At 39.9% G+C, this 13,462-nt stretch overlaps 1 protein-coding gene across 9 annotated transcripts in view; it reads right to left on the bottom strand.

The window, feature by feature from the left end:
- The window catches only part of tnr (tenascin R (restrictin, janusin)), a 163,586-nt gene extending 153,363 nt beyond the window's left edge, over positions 1–10,223 (bottom strand). For all 9 annotated transcript variants that reach the window (XM_085804744.1, XM_085804750.1, XM_085804747.1 and 6 more), the window contains exon 1: positions 9,974–10,223. The gene's annotated coding sequence lies outside the window, so the exon portion shown is untranslated. The remainder of the gene's footprint in view (positions 1–9,973) is intronic.
- Between the last annotated feature and the right edge of the window lie 3,239 nt (positions 10,224–13,462).

The following is a 13,462-nucleotide window of genomic DNA, read 5'->3' as shown; positions in this document are numbered from 1 at the left end:
ACAATTGTTAATTAACACGTCTAGCCTTCTGAACTGTGTTTGGAGATGTCTCTATTATTATCAAGATTACCTGTTGAGATAAATAAGTACTGTAACATATCTGTGTACCAACCTATTCAGTTTAATTGCCTCATATAAGATTGAAAATAATATTTATGTTAGATGTACAAGTCAAATAGTACCTCCTCTTATTCTAAACCCTTCTTAAGACTGTCAAATAGGCTTACTCTTCTTATCAAGTGAAAATAAATGTGCAAATGTCTACAATGTAATTGTATTTGCCTTTGCTGTGCTTATTAAATCTAAGCTACATGCAAACATCTGCAGCTGAAATTCACTGACTGAAATTCACAGATGATGGGTCAAAGCAGGCTGAACAAGAAAAGCTGCTTCACCAAGCTACAGTGTCTCTTCATGGCACCTTTCATCCTTCCTCCAAAACACTCAACTTAGTCCAGCAGGGAGCAATGAGGATCTTGCCTCTGTTTGCAATGATGGTTTCATTTCTATTTTTTAGACGGCAGGAAATAGAGAAGACTCAGTCCAAGCTGAAGAAACACATCAATTCATGAAAAGAAACTTGCCAAGCTGTGAACCTTAGACCTATTTGACTCCAAGCCAAGCTTGCGTTCGACGATATACTGAGACAGCTTCTATCATTACTTTGAGTTTGATTTTTTTCACGAAAGCTGAGAATGAACTGCGCTACATTGTAGGAAAATTAAAATCATGTCTGTCCCTTCAGTAAAGTATGCAGCTATGGCTGGGAGGCATCTAGCTTAGCTTAACATAGCATAAAAACAGCTAGCCTGGCACTCTCTGAATCTTCCCACCAAACAGCACCTCATGAGCTGACAAATGATAATGCTTCACTTTTGTTTCATCTTTATCAACATACATAAAACTTTGATATAGGGATGCCAACAGCATATTTTTCTTTTTCTCATTTTGAGAGATGGAATAAATGTTTGCTATATAGATACTTCAAGTGCAAATTATCTTTTTTCCCCCATTATTTGATAGACAAAATACATTTTAAACCAAGAATTTGAGTAGTAAAGGTATAAAGCAACTATTTTTGACAAACAAGAAGTGTATTAATGGTCTAAATCGTATGTGTCAGCACTGAATAACTTCACTCTGTGTGTGTCTGACATGTGTCCACGTTCCAAGAATTATGAGATGTGTGGCTTTTAAGATGAACAAACTAAACATCATCATCCTGGCATGCTGTGCTGTAAGTATCCCATTCAACAAAATCAGAGCACATCATTAATAATGACTGCTTTATAGGCCCTCATTCAAAATTGCATCTTTTAAAGTGTGAGGAGGGGGAAAAATGCAACGAATAAGCTGTATTAACAGATGCAACAGAAGCATTTATTCCAACTTGATGAGCATGTTTTTTATCTAACATATTTTGGCTGTCGGCTCGCAGTCTCTGTGTCACTAATCTGATGGCAAAACATGGTCAAACAGTGTGTAGTGGAAGGAATACTGCATCCAAACCATGTACAATGCTTAAACAGTTCTACAGGCCCCAAGGCACCTTATTGGCTTTCAAATGGTAGCTCTCACGCATGCGGTAAAATTCAATGAAAGTAGGTTGAAAAAAACATCTCATCACTCTCCAAAGGGATGGATATAGACTGGGAGAAATCAATGAAAAGTCTGTGGAGTATGCGTAATGTTGTCTAGATTTTGAGCTGCACCAACAACAAAAAGAATATGTTTTTGTCCAACACCTGAGATACTACATTGATTGTTGTCATGAAAAATTGTGCACTCCACATCGTAGAATATCCCAAAATACAATGCAGTATTGAAGAAGCCTTCACTGCAGCATGTACAACAGCAGATTCAAAGACAAGGGTCGATGTTCTTTTACTATCCACAATCTATTGGCAATATGTGGGCAGAAGTATATGTAGTATATATGCAGCCTTTTGTTTACAAAAATGCAAGAATTAAGTTATTTATCATCAGTCTCTTTATAGAGAGTACAAAGCCACAATTCAATGAAAGCTAATGACTTTTTCTTTTTCATTTTCATTTTCTGAAGAAGAAATCTGGATTCAAAATAGAAGAGAAAGTTAAGCAGCACAGAACACTTTGTTTTGTATAATAACAGATTGTTGGCATTAATCACGGAAATTGTAAAAATTACTATCGACAATTACATGAGTTCAATCAACAGAACAATGTATCACTACTTCTATTGGCAGCAATCATAAGTCAATATCTCTCATCACACCTGTGCACAGCACACAGCTCCAACTTTGACCTCTGGCCAGTCCATCTGACCTTTCTGCCCCCGATTCAACCATTACAGTGTTGGACCATGGGATCCTTTCAGCAACATTGGCTTTGAGGTAACTTCTAATGCTAGCAGTGCAGATCCCACTGAAGTATGCAATAACCTGATAATGACAGAAGTGGGCATGTGACCAGAGAGCAATACTACAACCTTCTGGAAATGGTTAAATTCACATGCATTGAGTCCAGACTGTCTAACAACTCAGATATATTGATTAGTACAACGGTATCCCATGCCCAATGATATTAAGCAAAAATCAGTGTTACTCAGTCGAGCCAATTATTGGGTATATCTTGTGCAGACCAACCCATAACAGCACCGTTTTGCATATTAAGTGGAAAATCTAATCTATCCGAATGCATATTCTATGGAACTATGCAAATGGGACAACTGGGGCAGTTATAATTGCTCAGTGTGTGCTAGGAATGAGAATGGCTTTTTGTATGAGCTAAGGACATATTAAGTTAATGACACCATTCTGGTAAATGGCAGACAGATGGAAAGTTCAGAGAGACGAAGAGCTGCCGTAGTTCTTAATCACACGTGCAATTAGTTGGTGAGTGAAGGTGCTAATTTGATTGGTTTGTGGTAGCCATGTTTCGCTTAAAAAGTGTTTTATTAGAGTCAAATAAGTATTTCTCCTGGAGTGAGAGAAAGCTGCAGTAAGATATTCCTTATTTGTTAACAAAAAATAAAGAGGAATATCGAAATGCAACACATTCCATTGACAGTGAAAAGTCAAGTCAAAGTCAAAAGTCAAACATAAACAGAGCAACCCTATAGGCAAAAGACGTTTCACCCCTTATCCAATTCAAGATGACAATGAAAGTTTGGCAGCATTCATCTGTATTCCTGAAGAAAAGAGAAGCAGTAGTTTGTGTTCAGATCAAGTCAAGCCACAGAAACACCAACACAAACTTTGACTTGAGCCTGAAAACTTCACTTTCAACTTAAGTTTGTCAGGTAAACAAAAGGAAACAAATAGGAGAGGCACCAGAGAGGCCTGCAATCGGTACACCTTTAATGTACTGAAAGGATCATGGAAGAAAACCAACATTAACTGACTTTCACATGTTTTTGATCCAAGGTCTATACTCAAAAAGGTATTAAAAGCCAGTAAGTGAGACTACCTTTTCGATGTTGAAGAATTAACCTCATACAAAAATGAGAGGAAAATATTCAGTGTTTTAATGATAAGCATCCACATCCCCAAAAGACTTAACTTAATTTGTGATTTGCTTGTGAACACTCAACTTTGATGGACAAGAACTGGAATTAGCCTTGTCTTGAATGACTTAAAAACTTGAATTGGACTTGCCCCAAAAGATTTAAACAACTTTGGCCGCAAGGCTTTCTACATTATTCTTTTTCTTTTCTCCATCCTCTCTCACACACATACACACACACATTCAATGATAGACCGGAACCATCAAAAAGACGTTTTTGCTCACTGCAGGATTTGTCTCTCAAAGGCATTGCCAGGTTTGGTCCATTTTATACACGTCTGTCCACTTGTCTTATACTGAGTCGACAGTTTATTGGTACAGCTTGCCTGCTTTTACGTTGACAGTCTGATTGGTTAATTAGGGGGAGAGCAGACAGCTTGTGGTGACTGTAATCCCTTTTATTTCAAAGGAAATATATATTTCATGTGATTGTCGTAACTCATAATAATTAACAGTACAATCCAATCATTAAATTTGTAATATTAGATTGTAATATTAAAGTAATATTATACGTGTCAGCAATTCAACCTTTACTGAGAAGAAAAGGAATGAATGAATTGGCAGCAGCTCAATAACCAGAAAAAAATCTTAAAACCTATCTTAGTAATTGCTGATAATTATTATTGTCGATTTTTTGTTAAAAAAAAAAAAAAGCAAACATCCTTTAAGACACAAAAACCCTTCTGCAGAATTGTAATTCTTTAACCTTTTCCCCCATCAACGAGATTTTGCAATTAGAAACTTGCAAAAATGCAAATTAGACACATTTTAAACAGAACACAGAGAGCATGTACTTCAGGATAATTCATGTATTCAGGGCACACTGTAGGGGACATTTTCCCCTTGGTGTGCAGAGTGACTTCCCTTTCTAAATAAAGGTTACATAAAAGACAGAACAGTGAATTAAGCATCAAAATGATGCATTGTAGTTGCCTGGACTGTACAAGTTCAGATAATCCCCAGTCAGCCAGGTATCAAACAATGTCTACTTCTTACTGGAGCACAGTTGTTGTGTAAACAGAGCCAGAGCATATTTACCCTTCAGCTAAAGGTGTCTCTTGAGCCAGCATGTTTGTATATCTGAACATCCTTCACAGGCTGCCTGGAGGGGGCTCACGCCTGAACTTTAAGCTCCTCACTTCACAGTAGGGGAGAAAAAGCAACTAGTACAAGAGGTCACCAGGAACACTTCCTTCTTCGCAGGACATGCATGCAGCAATGTGCACATTTATGATCAAACACACACACACACACACACACTGACTCATGTGTCCATCCGAAAACACACAGGTACACACACCAGCACCGAGGGAGTTGCACTGTGCAGTAAATATCTTGGAAAAAAAACACGTCTGAAGAGGAGGTTGAAAGAGATGGAAGACCTTTACAGACTATTCCCCAGTGGAGACACTCAGGTGGGAGAAGGAGGAGAGAGTGAGAAAGAGAAAGACGGAGATGAAGGAGGAGGAGGACAAAAATATTGCTGGTTGCAGGAGCAGGTTGATGTGCAGAGAGTAAGTGAGACACAGAGAAGCGAGAAAGACAGACAGGGATGGGAGGAGAACACCAAATGTTAAGTAGCGGTTGAAGTGGACGAATTCCAGTTTGGATTCCAGCTCCTTGGCTAATGAGGATCATTAACATGGCCTGCCCAGCCTCTCTAAACGCTGGGGAGGACTGGAAGATGGGGGATAAAAATAAAACCTCTCAAGCATATCCCCGCAAGATTCATAAGGCGGGCGCTTGCAAGGGGGGAAAAAAAAAGATATAGCACATGCTGGCTGCAGAAGGTACTTCCTAATACAACAGCACATGCCACGGAGCTTTGAAACGGGGACACTTACCCAACAAGAGCGTGCGCTTGAACTCTGAACTCTATGGATTCTCTTTGAAGCAACAAGAACTAATTTAGATGTCTGCGATTTCATGGGTTGAAATAAAGACCGAGGTGAATGTGTGTCTACGGCACGCCATGGTCTGATATAAATGAGGTTTTGATCTGTTTAGCTTTGCCGTTCCATGAGGGAAATTTGCCTCAGGAGGTGCAGGATGGAAAGGAGAGGGTGGGAAAAAAGCTCCACTCTGCTGGAACTTGTTGTAAAGCTCTCGAATCTTGCGCACATTATTTCAAGTACGCGGTTCACATTTCTCCTCACATTTATGATCCTATCAGCCGTGTCATTTTCCCTCTCTTCGCTCACTGTTTAACACACAGTAAAACAAAGCTCCCGAGAGGCTTAAAAACCAATCCAAGCTCCTGTCCTGCTTCGGCAAATCATTTGTAATATACACTACATGTCTTTTTAAGCACTTCCGATCACGTTTACAGCCTGATCAATCCAGTGCTTAAATCAGACAGCATCAAAACTGTTTGAAAATACAAATGTCCTTCGTCAGTGCTCAGGAATATAGCAGAGAGCTGCTTCCTTGGACATCCTGCCATCGATTCCTGTTTTTCCCTGTTCTCAGCACTGTCACTCTAAACTAGTGGGTGGGCTACGCCTGTGAAATTTACAGCATCTCACCGGATCAGGCTTTCCCCACCAGCAAACACTGCACAACTGCTGTTCCATCAGCCCTTCTGTCACAGTGCAATTGCTTTTCTTCATCTATTATTTTTATTAGGGAACAGAGAGCCACTCTCACACAGAGCTGTATGAGACCCAAGGCAGTCAGACAGACAAGTGTCAGCATAATTGGCACATTCATTCGTTTTCTGTTAATAAAGTGCTTTGTGGTCAAGAGATCAACAGTGCAGAGTGTTTACTGTTGGTGTTGTCTCCGGTCTGGGATTTATTGAAAGGCCCTTTTTGTTAGTAGCCAAACACAATATTCACATTTTACTAAGAATTAACTCCAAACTGCCTGTCATAAACTTAAATTCCCACATTTAAACCCAACAAAGAACATCTTTGTCAACATCAAACATTAACTAGCCTCGTTTTCAGAGGGCACCAAGAAGGCAGCATGGTGCTGCCATCTTAATTTGCAGTTTTATTTTGAAATGAACCATCTGGTCAAATAGAGGCAGAGCAGCCAAGCTCCTCCTAGCACTACAGTAGATAATGTGGCCATGCCTTGCCAAGCTAACATTAGGTAGTCAACCGACTGGTGCACAACCAGGTTGGTGGCTGCTGATTTTACAGATAAAGTGAGGTAAAGAGAGCATGTGTCAACAACAATAATAACTATTATTTACTGAACATGTTTCAAAAACTCAGAGGCAAAGTCCAGACAGTGAAAATGAAGACAGTTGTTGTCCCATGAACATGTGTTTTTTCTTACAAGCCAACCTTACCGCCACTACTGTACCTCGCACTCCACAAACTATTTCAGACCAAGTCTAATGTAGTGGTTTTTAAATGCATACTGTTACTGTCTTACTGTCCAACAGTAGTAGTACAGTACATTTTAAAACTGATAATTGATAATATTCTAACCTTTAAAAAAAAATATTCTAGCATGAACAAGAAAGAAAGAAAGAAAGAAAGAAAGATCACACATTTGTTCACACAAAAGCCTATGTCTGGCTCCTCTACCTTGAAAACATAAATCAGAGCAGTCTACTCAGGATTCATCACACAGACTGAGGTGATAGCGCAGGAGACCATTCAGCTGCTTCCAGAAACGATGAACCATGGGTGGAAGGACAGAAAATGCTCTATTTTCACCTGAGTCCCTCTAAGACTTTTAAATACTGCTTTAAGCATGTGTAATGGAAAAAAAAAGAAAAGAAATTAACAATATACACCAACCTATTATGAAAATTGCTTTTATGTGCCTTACCATAACACTGTTAAAATTGATTAGCCAGCAAGAGAAGAAACTGCATGTAATGGATTTGAGTGTTCAAGATACAACTAAAAGCTAACAAACAGATTTCTGTACTTTCCCTGCTTAGCTGTTTTCTTTTGTGTTACTGTGTTTAAATCTGTGCACTATCTGATGGATGATGTGATTGCTAATGAGAACTGGATATGTCCACATTTAACTGTCTTCCTAACGATAACTAATGACGGTAGCTTAGCTAACACAATTAACACTGGCGCAGAGGAAAATAAAATTCCCCCAGAATGAAGTATTATGTAAATAATTAATTACCACACAGACGATTGCAATCTTGTTCAGCTGCCCATTGGCACTCAAACAAATGTGAATGATTTGAAGACACAAGTAAAGGGAAATAGTGGAGATAATCCTGGCACAGTGGGAATGTGAGAAAAAATTAACAAATACCACCTGCTCCTTTAGCAATTTATAGAAACAATTTGCATTTGCAATTTAACCACTAAGCAGGGGCTCTTATCCAGACTGTCTTGCAACAAGTTTATACAATGAGACTAAGCATTTGAATAATTTTGTATTTATTCTCCTCTGTAAAATGTTGCCCCTATGCATACTGTATGCATAAATCTGGAGTATACAGTTTTACTGCGTGTCCTGGAGAAATCTTCCACATCCACACAGTTGGATGGAAAGGACACTAAAGTCTTGCTTCAACATTGCAGATACGATATTAGAGTCACCGTACAGTCATTTTTGTTTAATCTGAATTTCAATGGCATGATTTGTGCAAACCCCAATTTTAAATTCATTGAGGAATGCATGTTTTATGAAGAGCAGTTTCCACAAATGCAGTTACACTTGTAGGGATGTCTATTACTACAGCAGCATGTATGTTTCTGCATAAAAAAGGAGAGACACGGTCGGTGAGCAATGAACAGATAAAGAGAAAGTGAGAGGAAAAGCTAAAGACAGAGAAACCAGAGAGAATCCAGGGAGAGAAAGAGGGACGGAGAGAGAAAATGATCTCTCAGATTCGGTGTCTCGGCTTAATGACACTGGGCCCACATGGGAGACAGGGGAAAAGCTCTCTGCGAGATATGATGAATCCAAAGAGTGATAACCTCAAGCCTCGCCGCTCACTGCCTACACACACACACACGCACACACGCAGAGTCATGAAAAAACATTTTTTTTAAAAACTGTCTGAGAAATTAACTGCTCAGCGCTTCTGTTTACTAGGAAACTGAATTGGTGGTTTTCTCTCTGCTTGTGTTTCTCCTTTTCACTGCTGCTGTCATTTTCTCTCTCTTTCCAGGTTCTATACTTATGCTTCACCACTGCTTTCAATCCAGATTCAATACCTCACACTGAACCCCCAACCTGCTCCCCTTGCTGTGACCATGGACAATATGTCTGGCTGACTTTGACAAATTAAACCAACTCGATATATGGCAATAACCTTCAGAGGATGACATGGAGGGGAAAGGGGGAAATGGTGGGTGGGTGTTTGGAGGGTGTGCACTATGGGAAAGGGGAAACTGAGACGAGAGACATACACAATGGATTGTGGGACATATTGAGCATGGCATGGCATTTCCAAACCAGGTACAGCATGAAAATACATGGTGCTGCACATACGAGCTGATTTTCTAAATGTCACCATGCTTTATAATAAGAAACACGCTGAATTATCTACGGAGGGAAAGCAGTTAATTAGACTTGGAAAGCAGTGGTCCCCGTGCTTTTTAATAACTGTTACAGCTGCAAAAAAAGGTATGATAGTGTAGGCGTCTGACAGATGGCAACAGTCACTGACAGAAAAAACAAGTTTCCCGTGCATACTTTGTTCTATTAGATTGGGACAACTTTGAAAACTATTATATTTACAGTTATGTTTGCAGTCAACTCAGAGCTGAACATGTTCAAATTCAACATCAGTTATGACTGACTTTTTTTCCTTCAACAACAAAAAGTCTATTCCTGTTACATGACTTGAATAACTCTTTCAAAATAAAACCCTAAAATGTTCAAACTCATGAGCAACATATCAGTAAGTCACTCTTTTAACTGGCACACTAAGGTGTTTATTTAAAGAACAAACCACTGGCTTTAAACAAAATCCTTCCTGTTAAGAGTTTTGACACATTGCCTCATGCAATGGCATCAACTACTTCATACGGTTTTTTCAAAGAAAGATTTCATCATGACTCTGTTGAATGACACAAGTGGCTGAGATCCAGCCACAGTTCACCTGTTTCAACAAACACCTTCTGCAACACACTTCAACTTCACATGCAAACACACACGGAAACACACAAATCAGCAAGAGGGGGTCGTTAAGCAGCTATTGTTGTGTTGCTCTCTGCTCAGCGTGATAACAGCCTGATTGATACTGAGGTACCTCAGTTAATCACCTGGCAAGACGACTAGAAATGCACCTCGACTCGGAAGTGATGCACAAACTAAATCAGGAGAGAACAGGAGACAACCAGCACAAACACAAAAGGCTAATAAATGTACAAGAGTGCATGAGTGAACATGCAGGACTCACTCACTCACACATACATACACACACTCTTGTTACAAGCCAAATTGCACCTGCCTTACAACCATCCCCTCTCCACACAAGCCCAAGTTAACTCACCTGCTCTGAGTGACCGGCTGAAAGCTTTCAAATTGGCCTTGGGTAATCTTCTTCCCTCTCACTCTCTCTGTCCCTTTGGCGACTCTCTCTTCCGCTCTCTCTCTCTCTGTGGCAGTACACAGACGTCCTACGGGCCGCTCACCCTTCCTGTGTGGCTCGGCGCAAGTGCATCGATCTCTCAGCCAAGTGGTACGTGGTCCCGCTGTTTCCACGAGACTCTGATGTGCTCTCTCTTCTCCGCCGCTCACTCTGCCTCGCACAGCTGCAGAGGGAAATATGAGGACGGGCAACGTGGTTGTGTGCTGCCCCTCTCTCTCTCCCTCTCCCTCTCCCTCTTTCTCACTCCGTCTCTGGTAAGCGGAGATGCTCTCTCTCTCCCTCTCTCTCTCTCTTTCTCTTTCTCTCGCAGGTTACCTGCTGATACTGTACGATACTCACTCCTACTATCTTTTCACCCTGTCACGCTTTTGCTGAAGTGAAGTGGATGTTATCTTTTTATCTGTTTTTTTTTTGTTTTTTTTGCTGACTCTCCACTGGTTCCTCTGGCTTTCTCTCTTTCATTATTGATCTATGTATCTGTGTCTTTGCTAGTGCAGCCTCTAGTGGTTGTCTGTTCTCCATGCTGCTCTGAATCAAATTTCACTCACAGAGGATTTGAAGCTGTGTCATGAATTTGCTCCAGGATTTGAAAAGGCACCAACCTTACCTGAAAAAGAAAAGAAAAAAAAGGCATAATTAATTCCATTAAATATATACAATTCCACTGACTATGGCTTTGTCTAACAATTATTTTAGGAATGGATTAATGCTTTAAGCCTTTGCTGTGCAGGATGTTTTAGTATCGAGGCTCTCTCCTAACTGGCACAACACTATCCTCTTAGCTGGAGAATGAAAACTAAATGATAAAACATGCAATGGGACAGGTTTAAAATTCTTAACTTAAAACTCAGTTTGGCCTCTCAGATTCTCCTTTACCAACAAAATATCCAAATATCATCAGATTTATGAAAGAGAGAGCTGTGCCTATTGTTTAAATCTGCTCATAATGCCCATTCTTCAGTGCAGCTGGCTTGGGAACATGACCTCAATATAGTCTACACTGCCTCTCAGAGGAGTACAATCTGGGGGGCAGCAATGAGCTCTGCTAAAAGTGTTAACTACAGATTATACAAAATAAATTCTAAAATAAAAAAGCAAATATATTGTACCAGTAAGTTTATCCAAGATTGATGACAAACACCAGGATTTATGCTGACACTGAAATTACATTGTCCACAAGCTCCTCGCTCCATAAATACATGTGAACATATAACTCATACCTTGTAAAATGACACACAATAATCAACATACAGTGACATAAGGCAGAGAAAACATAGTAAATTGTATCACCAAGGCGTTTTTGCTCCCCTAAATTTTGAATGATAAATAACTGATGACAAATTACAGCCTGTAATAGCAATAAATAGAATAAAAGCAATAAAGCAATAAACCACTAAATTAAGAAAATAGTCTGCAGATTAAACTTTAATGAACATAATCGTCTCTGTAAGTGATTAAACTGAGGCCGATTTCTGCAGTTGGAAAGAAAGATAACACATACTTCAAATGCCTGAGAGCTTGTGAACAAAGCATTTATATGGTTTTATTCTGAGTGTTACAGTGTTTTAACTTTTGAGTCACATCAAAAATACATTTCCCACTAGCTCATCATTAAGGGTGGCATTTCTGATTCTGACTCTGAAGCCAGACATTTTGTTGTTGTTGTTTTTGTTGTTGTCGTTTTTTTTCACTTCAGCTTACTTGATAATAGCTCTAATTGTATGACGACAACAACATTATCAAAGGCCATTAAAGCAGAAGTAAGCAATATTTTTGTGTTAATATAAGTCTTAAATAGTTAGGCTATATCTTCCGACAGCAATCACTTACATAGAGTGTTTGGACCGAAACACGGGTCTCTCAGTCCCTCTGCTCTGCTCTGAGCCGAGGAGAAAACTTTTCTTGTATCCTACAAGTTTTATCCAATGAGGAGAGAGAACGGCATGAAGGGCTGTGTGTGCAGCCAATTGGGATGCGCGTGAATGTGGTGACGTAGGGACGAGGACCAATAGATCCATGACGAGGGCGGGGGCTGCTAACTCCATCGGCTGACAAGAAGTTATGGTGCGTTCAAGGCAACCCGTAACTCGTGTTTTTCCGACCTGTGAAGTCGTACCAGTTCGATCTGGTACGAGTTCACGGGTTGGAAGTTACGAGTGGCCGTTATAGTGACTTTCACAGGCAACAGGTCGGAAAAACACGAGTTACGGGTTGCCTGGAACGCTACAAAGTCGTAAGTCGTGACTTGAAGCTGTAACTTACGGTTTCAAAAGCCTGTCTGGAATGCAGCATTAGCCAAAACGACCGGATCGCTTACTTCTACTTTAACAGATAGGCTTTCTACATAGTTAAACTTTCAGATTAACTAGGCTACACATAAACCACATGACTTCATCTTGTAGGAACTACTGATGTCATACTGAATGAAAACATTCTTAGTTTATCGGTTTGTTAGTCTGAGCTATTTTCAACACATAACTACTTTTTCATGGGGTGAAACCATAGACTGTATAAAAAAGAAGATGAAACCTGTTTTTTACAGTCTATGGATGAAACCAGCAAAGTGACGTCGTTAGCAATACGGCTGACGCAAGAGGCGCGTGGAAAAGATACCTTAGCATAGTCACACCCCAAATCCAAAGGTGTTTACATATTAAGCTGACACTTCAGAGCACTAGTAGCCTACATACACACTGTATTTTCGAAAAAATATACTTACATAAGGAGACTCGAAATTGACCACCAACAGAGCACTAACTAGCAGCTGTTGTTGTCTCAATGGCATTGGTAGTGTTAGTTTGTTAGCTAGTGATATTAGCTTGTTAGCTTGCCAAACTAATAGGCTTGTCATAGTTTGTTTGTTTTTTTAGGTCAAATTCACCTATATCCCATGTTGAAATGGGGGGGGGGGACTTGTTCAATATACCTGTTAGCATGATGTTTTAAGTTGGAATCCCAGTTAGCAACCAGCATTAATAACAGTAATTTCACCTGAGGGCGTCACTGGTGTATACCTTCACCTGACGTTGATAAACGTTTGTAATGCAGACTCACCGGAGGTCAAATGAAGATTTCGTCGATTTTCGTGAAAGAAAATGTTTTTTGTGTGTTTTTAGGCTGCTCAGTGACAACAGTGTTGGTTGGAAGGAGTGTTGCTGCTGCTGCTGCTGCTGCTGCTGCTCAACTGCGTTGGTCTCAGTGCTGCCGCCGGTGGCTGGAAGGTGAACTACACCAACATGGATGTACTGATCCTGGAGCAGGTTTTGGTGTCACTCGGGTCACCACACCTGTGATAACACAACTGATAGGGTATGCGTTAGGACTTTACATCTTTAAACTTTGTATCTATATGTGTATAATCTGTTTTCTTATTGACAAATTGTGTCATTT

This window comes from Trachurus japonicus, chromosome 17 (assembly GCF_045865225.1).
Source record: "Trachurus japonicus isolate A0001 chromosome 17, Traja_1.0".
Taxonomy (NCBI): domain Eukaryota; kingdom Metazoa; phylum Chordata; class Actinopteri; order Carangiformes; family Carangidae; genus Trachurus; species Trachurus japonicus.
The sequence above is the reverse complement of the archived record's forward strand: the minus strand, read 5'-3'. Positions and strand labels throughout refer to the sequence as shown.